Here is an 18029-nt window from a genome sequence, read left to right on the forward strand (position 1 = left end):
AAACAGCATGGTACTGGCACAAAGATAGACATATAGATCAATGGAATCGAATTGAGAATTCGGAGATAGACCCCCCCATTATCTATGGCCAGCTGGTCTTTGATAAAGCCCCCAAAGTTACTGAACTGGGTCATAATGGTCTTTTCAACAAATGGGGCTGGGAGAGTTGGATATCCATATCCAAAAGAATGAAAGAGGACCCCTACCTCACACCCTACACAAAAATTAACTCAAAATGGATCAAAGATCTCAATATAAAAGAAAGTACCTTAAAACTCCTAGAAGATAATGTAGGGAAACATCTTCAAGACCTTGTATTAGGTGGCCACTTCCTAGACTTCACACCCAAAGCACAAGCAACAAAAGAAAAAATAGATAAATGGGAACTCCTCAAGCTTAGAAGTTTCTGTACCTCAAAGGAATTTGTCAAAAAGGTGAAGAGGCAGCCAACTCAATGGGAAAAAATTTTTAGAAACCATGTATCTGACAAAAGACTGATATCTTGCATATATGAAGAAATCCTACAACTCAATGACGATAGTACAGACAGCCCAATTATAAAATGGGCAAAAGATATGAAAAGACAGTTCTCTGAAGAGGAAATACAAATGGCCAAGAAACACATGAAAAAATGTTCAGCTTCACTTGCTATTAGAGAGATGCAAATTAAGACCACAATGAGATACCATCTAACACCGATTAGAGTGGCTGCCATTAAACAAACAGGAAACTACAAATGCTGGAGGGGATGTGAAGAAATTGGAACTCTTATTCATTGTTGGTGGACTGTATAATGGTTCAGCCACTCTGGAAGTCAGTCTGGCAGTTCCTTAGAAAACTAGATATAGAGTTACCCTTCGATCCAGCAATTGCACTTCTCGGTATATACCTGGAAGATCTGAAAGCAGTGACACGAACAGATATCAGCACGCCAATGTTCATAGCAGCATTATTCACAATTGCCAAGAGATGGAAACAACCCAAATGTCCTTCAGCAGATGAGTGGATAAGTAAAATGTGGTATATACACACAATGGAATACTACACGGCAGTAACAAGGAATGATGTTGTGAAACATGACAACATGGATGAATCTTGAAGACATAATGCTGAGTGAAATAAGCCAGGCACTTATGCTACCACTAATGTGAACTTTGAAAAATGTAAAACAAATGGTTTGTAATGTAGAATGTAGGGGAACTAGCGATAGAGAGCAATTAAGGAAGGGGGAAAGATAATCCAATAAGAACAGATAAGCTACCATGGGTAAATTTAACATTCTGGGAATGCCGAGGAATGACTATAGTCTGTTAATTTCTGATGGGTATAGTAGGGGCAAGTTTGCAGAAATGTTGTTATATTAATTTACTTTCTTGGGGTAGAGTGGGAGCATGTTGGAAGTAAAGTAGTTATCTTAGGTTAGTTGTCATTTTCTTACTCCCTTCTTATGGTCTGTTTGAAATGTTCTTTTATTGTATGTTTTTTTTAAATTTTTTTAATTTTTTAATTTTTTATACAGTTGATTTTGAAAAAAAGGAGTTAATTTAAAAAAAAGAACAAATGGAGAAAAAATGGAAAAATTTGAGCAGGGCCTTGGGGAATTGATTGACAACACAAAGTGCAGAAACATACGCATCATGAGTGTCCCAGAGGAGGAGAGCAGGGAAAAGGACCAGGGAGAATATTTGAGGAAATAATGGCTGAAAATTTCCCAATCCTTGTAGAAGACATAAATATGCAAATCCAAGAAGCCCAACATATGGCAAACAGAATAGATCCATATAGACCCATTCCAAGACACACAGTAATCAGATTGTGAAATTCCAGAGAAAAAGAGAAAATTCTGAAAGTAGCAAAAGAAAAGTGAGTCACCACATATGAGGAAGCCAAATCAAACTAAGTGTTGATTTCTTACCAGACACCACGGACGTGAGAAGGCAGTGGTGCAATATATTTAAGAAACGGAAAGAGAAAAATTGCCAGCCAAGAATTCTCTATCCAGCAAAACTGTCCTTCAAAAATGAGGGAGTCTAAGCCCACTCAGCAAATGAACTCACCACCCTCCCCCTACATGGGACGTGACTCCCAGGGGTGTGAATCCCCCTAGCAACATGGGAAATGACTCCTGGAGATAAACCTGGACCCAGCATTGTGGGACTGAGAGGAGCTTTTTGACCAAAAGAGGGAAGAGAGATGAAGCAAAGTAGGGTTCCAGTGGCTGAGAGATTTCCAGTGGAGTCGAGAGGTCACTCTGGAGGGTATTCCTATGCACTACATAGATGTCACCTTTTAGTTTTTAGTGTGCTGGAATGGCTAGAGGGAAATACCTGAAGCTGTCGAACTGCAACCCAGTGACCTTGATTCTTGAAGACGATTGTATAATTATGTACATTGCATAATGCGACTGTGTGACTGTGAAAACCTGTGGCTCACACTCCCTTCATCCAGTGTATGGACAGATAAGTGGAAAAAGAAGGACAAAAATTAGATGAAAAATAGAGTGGAATGGAGGGGATGGAAAGATTTAGGTGTTCTTTTTTGCTTTTGTTTTTATTTTGGAGTAAGGAAAGTTTCAAAAATTGATGCTGGTGATGAACGCACACTGTATGATTGTGCTGTGAATAACTGATTGTACACTGTGGATGACTGTAGGGTGTGTGAATACATCTCAATTAAACTGTATTAAAAAAGTAAGTGAACAATGGGGGGAAAGGGAATGGGATGTTTTGGATATTCTTTTTTAGTTTAATTTTCATTTTATTTTTTGGAGTAAGGAAAATGTTCAAAGTTTGACTGTGGTGATGAAAGCACAACTATATGACAATACTGTGAACAACTGATTGCACACTTTGAATGATTGTATGTTATGTGATTATATCTCAACAAAACTGCATAAAAATGAGGGAGAGTTTCAAATATTCACAGATAAACAGAAGCTGAGAAACTTCGTTAAGGAGAGACCAGCCCTATGAGAACTACTAAAGGGAGTGCTGCCAGCTGAAAAGAAAAGACAGGAGAGAGAGGTCTGGAAGAAGGTACAGAATTGAAGAGTATTAGTGAGGGTAACTTAAAGGATGAAAAGAGAGAGAAAAAAAGAGATCTGACCAATAAAAACCAAATAACAAGATAGTTGAATTAAGACTTGCCTTTACAGTAATGACTTTGAATGTTAATGGATTAAACACCCAAGTCAAAAGACACAGATTGGCAGAATGCTTTAAAAAATATGATCCATCTATATGCCATTTACAAGAGGCTCATCTTAGACCAAAAGATACAAATAGGTTGAAAGTCTAAGGAGAAAAAAGATATTCTATGCAAGCAGTAACCAAAAAAACTTGGGTAGCTATACTAATATCAGATAAAATAGACTCTAAGTGCAAAAATGTTATGAGATAAGGACAATATAAATTAATAAAGGGGGGCAATTCACCAAGAAGAAATAACAGTCATAAATGTCTATTCTCCTAATTAACATGCCCCAAAGTACATTAGGCAAACACTGGAAAAACTGAAGGGAAAAATAGATGACTCACCATACTAGTGGGAGACTTCAACACACCACTCTCTCCAATGCAGAGAACATCTAAACAGAGGATCAGCAAAGAAACAGAGAACCTAAATAATATGATAAATTTACTAGACCTAACAGATATATATAGAACATTACACCCTAAAACAGCAGGATATAAATTCTTCTCAAGTAATCATGGAACATTCTCCAGGATAGACCATATGGTGGCACACAAAACAGGTCTTAACAAATTTAAAAAGACTGTAATAAAACAAAGCACTTTCTGTGACCAAGATGGAATGAAGCTACAAATCAATAACAAGAGAGAACCTGAAAAATACATAAATATATGCAGGTTAAACAACATGCTCTTAAACAATCAGTGGGTCAAAGAAGAAATTGCAAGAGAAATCAGTAAATATCTTGAGACAAGTGAACACAAGAACACAACATATCGAAACTCATGGGATGCAGTGAAGGCAGCACTGAGAGGGAACTTTATACCCCTAAACATCTACATTAAAAAGGAGGAAAGAGTTAAAACCAATGACTCAACTGAATGCCCAGAGAAGCTGGAGAAAGAACAGCAAACCAGTCCCTCAGATCTGTGTTCAATTGATTTTTGACAAGGATCCCAAGCCCACTTGATTGGGACAGAACAGTCTCTTCAATAAATGGTGTTGGGAGAACTGGATATCCATAACCAAAAGAATGAAAGAGGACCTTTACTTTATACCCTGTATACAATTAACTCAAAATGGATCAAAGACCTAAACATAAGAGCCAGTACCATAAAACTCCTAGAAGAAAATGTAGGGCGACATCTCCAAGATCTAGTGATAGGTGGTAGTTTCTCAGACTTCATACCCAAAGCATAAGCAATGAAGGAAAAAATGGATAAATGGGAACTCCTCAAAATTGAATAATTCAGTGCTTCAAAGGACTTTGTCAAAAGAGTGAAGAGGCAACCGACTCAATGGGAGAAAATATTGGGTAACCACATATCTGCTAAGGGTTTGATATCCAGAACATATAAAGAAGTCCTACAACTCAACAATAAGACAACCCAATTTTAAAAAGGGCAAAAGACAAGAATAGACATTTTTCCAAAGAGGAAATACAGATGGGTAAAAAACAAATGAAAAGATGCTCAGAATCACTGGCCACTAGGGAAATGCAAATCAAAACCACAATGAGATTATCATCTCACACCTTTTAGAACAGCTGCTATTAAACAAACAGGAAACTACAAGTGTTGGAGAGGATGTGGAGAAATAGGAACACTGTTTCAATGCTGATGGGAATGTGAAATAGTACAGCCGCTGTGGAGAATGGTTTGGCTGTTCCTTCGGAAGCTGAGTATAGAGTTGACTTATGACCGGGCATTCCCACCACTAGGGATATACCCAGAAGATCTGAAAGCAGGCACGCAAACTGACATCTGCACACTGATATTCATGGCGGCATTATTCACAATTGCTGAAAGATGGAAACAACCCCAGTTCCGTCAACAGAAGAATGGATAAACAAAATGTAGTATATACATACAATGGAATATTATTCAGCAGTAAGAAAGAATGAAGTCCTGAAGCATGCAACAACATAGAAGAAACTTGAGGACATTATGTTAAGTGAAAGAAGCCAGACACAAAAGGACATATATTGTACGATCTCACTGATATGAACCAATTATAATATGTAAACTCATAGATATAAAACATAGAATATAGGTTACCAGGATACAGAATGAGGCTAAAGAATGGGTAAGTGGTTGCTTAATATGTGCAGAATGTTTAACTTGGTTGAACTTAAAAGTTTGGAAATGAGCAGAGATGACGATAGCATGTTAATGTGATAATAATTAACAATGCTGAATTGTGTATGAATGTGGTGAAAAGGAGAAGTTTAGAGTCATATATTCAGAGCCACCAGAAGGAAAGTTGGGGGCTAAAACACGGGAATGTATAACACAGTGAATCTTTTGGTGGACATTATCTGTGATTAGCTATACAAATATCAAAAATTTATTTGATGAAATAGAATAAATGTATGACTATTACAAGTAGTTAATAATAGAGGGCTATATGGAAAAATGTACCTATTGCAAACTATGGCTATAGTTTACAGTAATATTTTAATACTCTTTCATCAACAGTAACAAATGTACTACACCAATACTATGGGACAATAATGGGGGGGGGATAAAGAGTATGGGAGAATTTGGGTTTACTTTTTCATTTTTATTTCTTTTATGGATGTTTGCAGGACACTGATTACGTGCTTCGACTTGGCGGGCCTGGGCCAGGGGATCGGCCACCCCTGGGGAGGGTAGTGGGCACGGGCGACAGCGCCCTCCACAGCCCCCCGGGCCTGGGAAAGTGAGGCCGGAGGCAGGCCCCATTTCCTCACCCAAAATACCACTGTTAGGGGAGGCTTGCCGGAGGGAACCGCCTTTTCCCCACCCCCTTATCTTGCCCGGACACTCCCCCGTTGCCAGTGCAACTCCCATCACCACCAGTGCGCATACATTGTTGCCAGACACCGTTACCGGAGCAACTCTCGCCCCTTTTCAAACAACCTCCGTGCTCTCTTAGAACCAATCCTAACCTCCGCACCCTCTCAGAACCAATCCTAGCCTTTATCCCCTCAGCATTGGCTTGTAACAACCCCCGCCCTCTATGCCAGCCTATATAACCTGTGCTCACCCCTAATAAAGTCTCTTGGCTTCTTCACCCTCAAAGAACCGTGTCCTGCCTGTTCCTTCTCGCCGCCCTCCACACCTTGCACGCCTCCGCCGGGGACCGGGCCCAGTCCCCCGCCTCGCCCTCGCCTCCGGGAAAGAGCCCCCGCCGCCGGTACCCTCCGAGCAACGCCGAGAGCCGAGGGTTCAGCAACCGGCCGCCCCCCCCCCAGACAAATCAACTGCGACCGCAACTGGCGCCCAACGTGGGGCACCTGCACTTGGAAGTCCTCTCCACGCAGCGGTCCAGTGACGCCACTCGCTCGCCCGGACGCCTCTCCAGCTCTCCTTCTCCTCGCCTGCAAGGTAAGGGCCGCCTCTCCCTCGCCGCTCCCGGAGCCGCCTCTCCCTCGCCGCTCCGCGTCAGGAGCCGCCTCTCCCTCGCCGCTCCGCGTCAGGGGCCGCCTCTCCCTCGCCGCTCCGGAGCCGCTCCTCCCTTCCCCAATTATCCCGGCTGCCTCTCGTCCTTTTCTTCTATAACCCCCATTCCTCCTAACGCTCTCCCTCTTTCCCTCCATTACTTTGCTGTAGTCCTTTGTGTGTTTCTTTCTTTGTTTGGCGCCGTGTACCTCTTTGCAACCGCCCCCCCAGACTGCTCCAAAATGGCGAACTTCCTCCTTCTTCTTCTACTGAGGGGAGGAAGTGCTCTAGTGATGACGTCAGCCCTAAGCCAGACCTGAAACCGCATGCGCTTTACCCCACCCTTTCACAGGGCGGAGCTAGTCCGCCATCTTATGCCTTAGGCCCCTCCCTTTCACAGGGCGGAGCTAGTCCGCCATCTTATGCCTTAGGCCCCTCCCTTTCACAGGGCGGAGCTAGTCCGCCATCTTATGCCTTAGACCCCGCCCTTTCACAGGGCGGAGCTAGTCCGCCATCTTATGCCTCAGGCCCCGCCCTTTCACAGGGCGGAGCTGGTCCGCCATCTTGTGTCTTAGCCACGCCCACCGCGCCACCATCTTGCGACGCTTGGGGCCTCCCACTTCCGCCTCCCCCTTCGACAAGCTCCCCCTCGGAGCCGCTACCGGCAGCTGCCGCCGCTCCTCCCACCCCACCGGCTAACAACCCCTGGCTGCCTTCTACACCTCAAGGCAACCCTTGGGGCAACGCTCCCCCTACCCCCACTCCCGTGCCAGGCTCTCTGCTTTGAGTGCACCCTGCTAAAAGCCGGCTTAGGAAAATTTGCCCCGCAGTGCGGCTCTAGATCAGCCTAGCTTCAGATCTAGTCACCCTGGCTGTTCATGTATTTGGAGCGCCGCCGGAAAAAATTATCTGGCCCCTGGACGCAGGCCAAACCCGCCTGCTTATATGTAATAACCCGGACATGCAAATCCTCTTAGAAGGATTTCAGAGGGAATTCAGCTGCCACTATCCTAGCCATCGACTGTTACAGGGGCTCGCCAAGCTTCCCTTCCGCAGCCCCTTCCATCCTTTCCCCTCCTCTGCACCCATCCTGGGTGCCACTACCGTCTTCACTGACGCCTCCAAAACCCGTTTCGCCTTCCTCTCTTATTCTCAGGACCACCCAAAACCCCGCCTATTCAGCTATGTCAACCTTCATTCAGTCCAAGTGGGGGAAATTCTGGCGGTGTCATACGCGCTAAACACCCACTGCAACCACCCAGGAAACATTTTCACAGACAGCCTCTACACGTATCAGGTCTGCCGAGTCCTCGCGTTTTCCACCTTTTTCCCGGAGACTCGGCCATTGATAAAGCACTTTCTGACCTCAGAAGCATCCTGGAGCATCGACAGGATCCTTGGTTCATTAGCCACATTCGTAGTCACTCAGGCCTTCCGGGGCCCTTGGCTAATGGCAATCGTATAGTAGACCAAGCGGTCTCAGCTCAGACTACCCAAGCTATGCTAACCCACACGGCAGCCCCTCCGGGGGACGCTGTTAATCAGGCCAAGTTATTGCATTCCAGGTTTCACTTTTCGGCTACGTCGTTACATCATCTATGTAGCCTCCCCCTAAATACCTGTAAACATCTTGTCCGCAATTGTGCAACTTGTGCGCCCTTTGCGCCGCTTGGCCCCCTGCAACCTCAGGGAGTCAACCCACGAGGCCTAAAACCCAATTCTAGATGGCAAATGGACGTAACTCACGTTCCATCCTTTGGACGCCTCAAATATGTGCATGTAATAATTGACACCTTCTCGGCCATGTGTTATGCAGTCCCCCTTGCCGGGGAAGCGGCCAAACACTGTATCAAGGCCCTAAGACAAGGAATTCTCTTCATGGAAGTCCCCTGGGACCTAAAAACAGACAATGGGCCTGCCTATCGCAGTGCCTCCTTTGCAGCCTTTCTTCAGTTATATAACATCACCCATCATTTTGGCATCCCCTATAATCCACAGGGGCAAGCCATTGTGGAAGCAGTCCATCGCCGCTTAAAAACACAAATTGAAAAAGAAAGGGCAATGCTCCCCCAGGCAACTCCAGGGGACCTTATCATAGCAGCCCTTATTCACCTTAATCTACTCACATTCAATAAAGAAGGGCTTTCGCCCCTACATAAACATTGGGGGCCCTCGTATAGGCCCACCCAGGCCCCGATGGTTTACTGGAAGGACCCAGAGAATAATGCCTGGAAGGGTCCCTCCCCACTCCTCGCCCAGGGGCGCGGGTTTGCTTGTGTTTTCCCAGATGATGCAGCACAACCAATCTGGATCCCAGGAAGGGCAATCCGGCCCGCCACCAGCAACCACGCGTCTAACGAGACGAGAATGCCGTCGTCTCCGCAACCTACTGCACCAGATGACAACAGTACACCTGGGCCTGGACCCCAGTCCGAGTGAACCCCCTTTTTCCACAGCCCTCCAGCCGCACCTCAGCTCCAACCAGCCGCACCTCAGCTGCAAACAATGCATCGCCAACCCCACCACCCCAACCTTTCTTACCCCCCTCTCGGTATTCCTCTCCCCTCCTCGGCCTTATCCAAGCAGCCTTCACCTCGGTGAATTTCTCCAGCCCTAATCTTACCTCTTCTTGTTGGCTTTGCCTCTCCACCTCCTTCCCCCTATATGAGCCAGTTGCCTCCAACCTCTCCTTTTCGGAAAACACAGAGGACAGCCCCTCGGAATGCAATTGGAATACCTCTGCCGTCCCTCTAACTTTTCATTCAGTCTCCTTTACAGGAAAGTGCATCCGTCCTCGCTCAAGTAACTCTCCCAGCCTCACAGCTTGTGCCAACTACTCCTCTCCCAGCAGCTCTGCCAAGTTTCTTATTCCTCACAACTCCTCCCAATGGCTGTGCTCCTCTACAGGACTTACCCCCTGCCTTAATGTGCAAACCCTCAATACCACTAATGAAACTTGCCTCCTAATTATCCTTATCCCTAGGGTCTTATACCACAGCGAGGAAGACTTCTTCCTCCACCTGGAAAGAACTGCAGATCCCGCCCTTCTGCAAAAGCGAGAGCCCATCACCGCCCTCACAATTGCCTCCCTCCTAGGTCTTGCAGGCGCTGGCACCGGAATCGCTGCATTAGCCAGTCAAGGCTCCGCCCTAACTCACCTCCGGGCGGCGGTTGACGAGGACATTCGTCACCTACAAAACGCTATTTCCCATCTTAAAAATTCTGTTAACTCCCTCTCTGAGGTAGTGCTCCAAAACCGCCGAGGTCTCGACCTTCTCCTCCTCAAAGAAGGAGGCCTTTGCGCCGCCCTAGGAGAAGAGTGCTGTGTATATGCCAATTCCACAGGTCTCGCCGAGGACAGCCTAAAAAAGGTCCGAGAGGGACTAGAACAACGTAGAAGAGACCGTGAAGCCACCAGCTATTGGTCCCATATCTTTACCCCCCTCCTCCCTTACTTCCTCCCTCTTCTCGGCCCCCTACTAATGATCATTCTAGCTCTCACTTTAGGACCCTGCATTATCCGCAGAATCGTCCAACTTGTAAGAATACAAACAGATGCTATTTTTTCCTCGTTCGTGCAAATCCAGTACCAGCGACTCGCCACCTCTAACGCTCCCTACTCCAAGATGACAATCAACCCTCCGCAACCTCACCGCCACCGGTCAACCCGCCGACCGCGAGGCCCTTCTCAATCGCCTGAACCTCGTACCAACCTCGAGCTCCAGTTAAACCTTCCACCTTCGCCCATCCCGCTAGCAGCGAGGCCCTTGTCGAGCGCCCAGGCGCCACACCAACGCTGAGCTCCAGCCTTGCTGAGCCACCGTCAACCCTTTTTCCCCTCCCCAACCTTCCCCTTCCCTCATCCTTTAGCGGACCTCTCCGGTAAGCTTCTTCCTTTAATTAGAAAAAAAGGGGGAAATGCGGGACACTGATTACGTGCTTCGACTTGGCGGGCCTGGGCCAGGGGATCGGCCACCCCTGGGGAGGGTAGTGGGCACGGGCGACAGCGCCCTCCGCAGCCCCCCGGGCCTGGGAAAGTGAGGCCGGAGGCAGGCCCCATTTCCTCACCCAAAATACCACTGTTAGGGGAGGCTTGCCGGAGGGAACCGCCTTTTCCCCACCCCCTTATCTTGCCCGGACACTCCCCGTTGCCAGTGCAACTCCCATCACCACCAGTGCGCATACATTGTTGCCAGACACCGTTGCCAGAGCAACTCCCGCCCCTTTCGAACCAACCTCCGTGCTCTCTTAGAACCAACCTTAACCTCTGCACCTCTCAGAACACCCAATCCTAGCCTTTATTCCCCTCAGCATTGGCTTGTAACTACCCCCCGCCCTCTTATGCCCAGCCTAATAACCTGTGCTCACCCCTAATAAAAGATCTGGCTTCTTCACCCTCAAAGAACCGGTCCTGCACGGTTCCTTTCTCGCAGGCCCCTCCACACCTTGCACGCCTCCGCGGGGACCGGGCCCAGTCCCAGGCCTCGCCCTCGCCTAAGGGGAAAGAGCCCCCGCGCGGTACCCTCCGAGCAACGCCGAGAGCCGAGGGTTCAGCAACCGGCCGCCCCCCCCCCCCCAGACAAATCAACTGCGACCGCAGATGTTCCAGTTTGCTAATGCTATGTTCTGCAAAATACCAGAAATGGATTGGCTTTTTTAAAGGGGGTTTATTTGCTTACAAAGTTAGAGTTCTACAGCAATAAAAGTGTCCAAGCTAAGGCATAAACGTGAGTATACCTTCACTGGAGGAAGGCGATTGGCATATGGAAAACCTCTGTTAGTTCAGAAGGCACGTGGCTGCCATCTGCTTGCTCCCAGGTTGTGTTTCAAAATGGCTTTCTTCAAAATGGCTTTCTCCAAAATGTCAGAGCCAGCTTTCAATGGTCATCTTCAAAATGTCTGTCTAAGCTGCATCTGCGAGCTCCTTCTGTCTGAGTCCTTACATAGGACTCCAATGATTAAATCAAGACCCAGGCTGAATGGACGGGGCCACACCTCTATGGGAATAATCTAATCAAAGGTATTACCCACAGCTGGGTGGGTCTCATCTCCACAGAAACAACCTAACCCAAAGATTCCAACCTAATCAACACTAATATGTCTGCCCCCACAAGACTGTATTAAAGAACATGGCATTTTGGGGGATATAATACATCCAAACCAGCACAATGAAGTAATGAAAATATTCTAAAATTGATCATGGGGTTGTACACACAACTATGTGATGATACTGTGAGCAGTGACTGTACACTTCAGATGTTTTGTATGGTGTGTGAATATATCTCAATAAAACTGCAATAAAAATATATTAAAAATTTAATAGACCCTTAGGGACCTGTGGGACAACATTGATTCATGCCAGTGAAATACAGAAAAAAGTATTATTGAAGAATTGGCTGAAAATTTTCCAAATTTGATGAAAGGCGTATATTTACAGAATCAAGAAGCTCAATCGAACTCAAACTGAATAAACTCAAAGGAAGCCATGCCCAGAAACATCATAAGCAAACTTCTGAAAACTGGAGACAAAAAAAGAAAATCTTGACAGCAGTCACAGAAAATTGACACATTACACACAGAGGAACAACCTTTGGAATCACTGTAGATTTATCATCCAAAAGTATGAATGAAAAAAGACAGGGGAATAATATTATACACTTGCTGAAAGAACAGAGCTGTCAATCCAGAGTTTTATAGCCAGCAAAAATAACCTTCAGTGATGGAGGCAAAATCAAGATATTCTCAGATGAAGAGAGACTAAGAAAATTGATCACCATCAGACCTGTTCTAAAAAAAATACCAAAGGAGCCCATTCCACACAGCACTAGTAGAGAGAAGCTGCCCCACCAACATGGGAAAGAGAAATAATTCCATTTAAACTTTTGGTAACAAGAAATGGACTTAATTTTCTATGATACAATTATTTTGCCACTTAGAAGACGCTGTTTTGGAGGAAGACATCTGGGAATACAAATCCTTGAGAAAACCCAAACATCTAAATAATTGCTCTGAAAATATTCCCGAGTCTGTTGAAAAGGCAACAGATGGAAAATACCAGTCAAAACGAAGCAGAAATAAAAAGAGAACTGTGGATGCTAAATGGAGAGTGTCCAGATAGTCTTGTTTCTACCTCAACAACTCCTTCTCATTACAAGAGATGCGCTCACTTCCTGCCGGCTCAAAAACAGCCCTTTGAACGGCTCAGCACATCCTTCAGGTGGTAGTTTTAATCGTTCCAGTGAGACTAATTCAGGCTTTCTTTGTAACCTTGAGAAAAGACGGTCTCTGAAAACTGAGGATGTAGTTGATGACAGTGTCTGAGAATAGCTCAGTCTCCAACTGAAACCAATAAAAAGATTTCCTTTTCTACAAATACCCAAAAGTCCCTGCAAGCTCTACAATTTACGGAGTTTGTTAATAATGGCAAACAGGTAGGTGTTGCATTGCCTTTCACAGATGAAGAATTAGACAGCCAAAACAACTCAACATGTCAATTTGCTACTGCCATAAAATAACTTTAGCGACTGTGGAATCTCTTATTCTCCCCTGAAAAGTGAGGAAGAAATTTACAATATAGATGAAAAGCTGGATGATTCACAACAGAAACTATCTTTTTTACTGAAAGCTCAAAAGATGGCAGCCTAGAGGAAGGAAATAGCAGCTTTACTTTGTTACAAAATTTCCATGGTCCTTTACTGAGTGACCCTGAAGATAGCTGCTCCAAAGTAAGTAGCTTCTTAACTAAGGATAAGTACAATGAAGAACTGTATAACTACTGCACTCTAAATGATTTGCCTCAACATATTTTGCAAAATAAAGAGAGTATTAGTTTGTGTGATGAACCAGGATATACTACCGATCACTTTCTTTTGTCACCATCTGCATTAGCAGGGGGCCTTGCTTCTTCAAATACCAGCCACTAAAGCAAAACCTGATGAGCCAGAATTTCACTCACCTCAATCAGATAAACGAAAACAGGTGATTGAAGAATCAGCTGTTTCAAAGCAAGTCTCTCTTCCGTTACTTAAGAATGAAATGCCAAAACCTTTTGAAAGTCAAGGAGAAGAGTATCTTTTTTCTCATCCAACCCAAAGTAAAATTACAGAATTATCAACTAACATCAATACTAGGAACAGTGCTAATTCAGTACGTTTCTGTAAAAAGGCATTAGATGATATGCTAGCCAGCCAAGTTTCTGTTTTAAATAGAGAAAATTTTTCTAGAACACCTACTGCTGCTAAGTCTTTGAATATACTGCCATCTGCTCCTAAGTGTAATGCAGGACGTCCTTCCACTAAAGTAATGAAACAAACGGATGTAGGTGTGTATTTTGGACTACCACCCAAGAGAAAAGAAGAGAAATTGCAGAAGGAAAACCCTTTAAAAGGGATGGATTTAAATCCAGTTCTAAATCCTAATGAAAAGAGGAGCCGGCAGTATAAAAGGAAAGCAGAAAACTCTTTAAGTGATTTAGAATTTGATGCAACAAATATAAATGAAAAGTGGCATTATGTGGAGTTTCTAGTAAGAGAGCACCACATCAAAGAAAGAGACTTAAGAAGTTAAGTTCACTACAGGAGGGTGTGCATCAGAATAATTCAGATTACCTTCTCAACACTGCAGAATCTGGAACAGTCAACTTAAGTAAAGACCAAGTCTTCGTGAAATAAGCTAGTGGGGGGCTGCAGAAAGGGAGTACAAAAAATTCCAGAGTCTGCTAACGCAGGAGGATTAAGAAAAAAGACATGTCCATTCTGTAAGAAAAATACCCAGAACTGCCTGTACAGTGGATGCCTTTCAATGTGGACTGGTTGAAGGTGGCACAGCGTATTTTCTCATGCATTTTCATTCTGATCATTATGCTGGATTATCTAAAAACTTCACATTTCCAGTTTACTGTAGTGAGATAACTGGAAATTTGTTGAAAAACAAGCTTCATGTGCAAGAACAATATATCCGTCCATTACCAGTGGACTCTGAATGTATAGTGAACGGTATCCAAGTTGTTTTGCCTGATGCCAACGACTGTCCAGATGCTGTCATGAAACTCATCTTCCTCATGGGACATTCCCTTCCTGTGGGCCAGAAAGTCCGAAGCTTGACTTAGATACAACATATTGCAGCCCAGAATACTCCTTTCCCAAGTTCCATCAACACTGCCTTTGAGGCTGTAACTAAACCCACATACTCTTGTTGTCTGTGGCACTCACTCTATTGGAAAACAGAAAGTCTTCCTGCCATTGCTGATGTTTTGGATTCTAAAGTGGGCCTGTCCCAAGACAAGTGTAAAACATTCCAGTGTCTCAATATACCAGAAGTTAATTCCCTCATCACTATAGACACGGTGGGAAATATGAACAGATTTCGGCTTTTCCACCTACAGGATGGACACATTCTGAAAAGTTAACCACTGTAGCAGATATTATTCCCGTGATCAAAGGAAACATTTCTATGTATGGAATTTCTTATAGTGAACACAGCAGCTACCTAGAAATGAAGCGTTTTGTCCAGTGGCTGATGCCCCAGAAGATCATTCCTATTGTAAATGTGGGCACCTTGCAAAGTAGGAACACAATGAAGAAATATTTTAACGAGTGGAAACTAGAAGTTGGATATTGATGTAGCATAAAGTAGTTAAGTAACTTAGGTGTAGCTTGCTAGAAGTTAAATTTTTAGTGATATGAAATACATGTTATGTAAAAAAAGTCAGGAAGGTTGCTCATATAGCTTATTTTTCATTTACGTTTGAATAACACGTTCGTGATGCTGAATGCAGCTCACCATCATCAGTGATAACTAAGACTGGGTTTCCCGTCTATCTTTCATTTTTGCCCCTCCCTATGGGACAGTCATTTTCTGCATCAAGACTTAAGGGATGAAACAAAGCCATGTCCAGGGACCAAAAGGATTCATGATAACAGATAAACTAGATTGAAAACATTATATTTAAGTAATTACATATCTTTAAAATTATTTAATAATGGGCATATTTTATGAGGTAAGACTTTTATATGAAATGTACACTTAAATAAAATCCTAAATTTCCAACAGTGTCCTTTGCTTTTTAGGATTTGTAACTCTGACGTTCATACATTTTTATAAAATCTCAATGAAAATAATTCAGTGTTTGAGTTTGAAAAATGTGACTCAACGAATCTACAAGATAATCACGCAATAAAGGATGCAGAAAAGTTTGCATAAATGATGTTTATCTGAACTGTTTATTCAAGACATCAAATAACTAAAAGTTTTTAAAAAGTGAGATTATAATTTATGCATTTTGATTTTTCCAACATAGATTAAACAGTTGATCCAAAGTGAAAATTTTGGGCTAATCCACGGTAAAAATGTGTTTAGGGGGTCTAAATAAGAAAAAGGCCAGCACAGTGAATATATGTGTGTGTGTCTATATGCCTTCTTGCACTGACTCTAGCAACAAAGTTAACTTGGGGATTTCTAAAGGAAGTTCTCCAGGCTGAAGGAAAATGGCCCCTGAGGGAAACTAGGATACCAAGAATGTATGAAGAGCAACAGAAATGGCAAATATCTAGATAAGTATAAGATACCATTTTTCTCTTCTTGTTTAAAATATCTATGCCTATTGAAAACATAATCATAGGGTAGGGTATTTGATGTATGTAGATGTAATATGTATGACAACAACAGACACAGGGGAGGGTAAAGGGACCTAGTTGGGTGTAAATAAAACACTAACAGACTTTGAAAATTTAGGTGCATATTATAATCTCTAGAGCAACCTCTGAAATTAATATGAAGAGACTTAGTAAAAAAATCATACATTAAAATGAAATATTAAAAAATATTCAAATAATCCAAAAATAAAGGTAGGAAAGAGGAAACAAAGGGACAGAAAACAGTGGAGAGAAAAGGAGAACAAATAATAGATCCAACCATATCAACAGTTACATTCAATGCGAATGTTTGGACTTTGGGAAGATGGTGAGGAGGTGAGGTGGATGGGCTTCTCCTCCATCAGAGTAAGCAGAAAGGTTCCGGAGGACACCAGGGACTGTGGTTTCGGGGTGTGACCAGCCATAGAGGGTCCCCCACAGTACATGGAGGGGACCCTGACAGAAAAACAGAGGAGAGACAGCGGCGGTAGGGGTGTGTGCGAGAAGCAGGGAAGGGAGGGCTGCCATATCGGCTATCAGGAGCCCCTCCCACACCCCAGAGACTCGCAGGCACACGGCGAGTGTGCCCTTGATAAGATTCTCTGCCCACCTGCTCCCGGCCCTCGGTGCGGCCCCAGGACCAGATTCCCCGGAGCGCATGGAGAACTGGGGCACTGATTGGTTCCCACCGGGTTTGGACTCCGCCCATTGGACAGGACAGGTTCGGGGAAAACCTTCTTGAGAGCCCACCTGCTGGCAGGTTAGGGAAACCACTCCTGCCAGCTGTGCCTCAGGAGCATCACCTGCTGGTAGATTAGGGAAACTGCACTCCAGCAAACCAAATTATAAATAGATGCTCAAATAATTCTGCACTTTCCAAAATAACCCTATCAAGACAAGGAAATCCCCCAAAGCCAAACGAAAATTACAAAGCACTCAAAGGATCTAGAAGATATGGACAAGGCAAATAAATTAAAAAGCCACAACAGACACAAAATTTGGAGCAATTAATTAAAGAAGTACAAACAAATCTCCAAAACAACTCCAACGAGATGGCTAAAGACATAAAGTAAATAAAGAAGACACTACAAGAGCATAAAGAAGAATCTGAAAGAGTAAATAAAAAATAGCAGCGCTTATGGAAATAAAAGACACTGTGGATCAAATTAAAAATATACTAGAGACACACAATAGTACATTTGAAGAGGCAGAAGGAAAGATAAGTGAATCTGAGGACAGAGTCAATGAATGCAAGCACACAGAGGAACAAATGGGAAAAAAGTTTCAAAATTTGAGATGGATCTCAGAGAAATGATGGACATGAAATGAACAAATATAAGAATCATTGATGTCCCAGAAGAGGAGAAGGGCTAGGAAAAGTGTTTCAAGACATGGTTGAGGAAAACTTCCCAAACCTTCTAAATGACATAAATATGCAAATCAAAGATGCCTAATGAACTCCAAATAGAATAAATCCAAATAAAGCTACTCCGAGACATATACCGATTAGATTGTCAAATGCTGAAGAGAAGGAGAAACTTCTGAAAGCAGCAAGAGAGAAGCAATTTATCACATACAAGGGAAACAACATAAGAGTAAGTACTGACTACTCAGTGGGCACCATGGAGATGAGAGAGCAGTGGTGCGACATATTTAAGATTGTGAAAAAGAAAAATTGCCAGCCAAGAATTCTTTATCCAGCAAAGCTCTCCTTCAAAATTGAGGGAGAGTTTAAAATTTTTCACAGACAAATGCTGAGATAATTTGTTAACAAGAGATCTGC

The 18029-nt window shown here is 43.8% G+C and overlaps 1 pseudogene; it reads left to right on the top strand.

Moving 5' to 3' along the window:
- Positions 1 to 13790: 13790 nt before the first annotated feature.
- Positions 13791 to 15233, top strand: LOC119508928 (annotated as a pseudogene).
- Positions 15234 to 18029: the final 2796 nt, after the last annotated feature.

The sequence above is a fragment of the Choloepus didactylus genome, chromosome 14 (assembly GCF_015220235.1).
Source record: "Choloepus didactylus isolate mChoDid1 chromosome 14, mChoDid1.pri, whole genome shotgun sequence".
In the NCBI taxonomy this organism is placed as follows: Eukaryota; Metazoa; Chordata; class Mammalia; order Pilosa; family Megalonychidae; genus Choloepus; species Choloepus didactylus.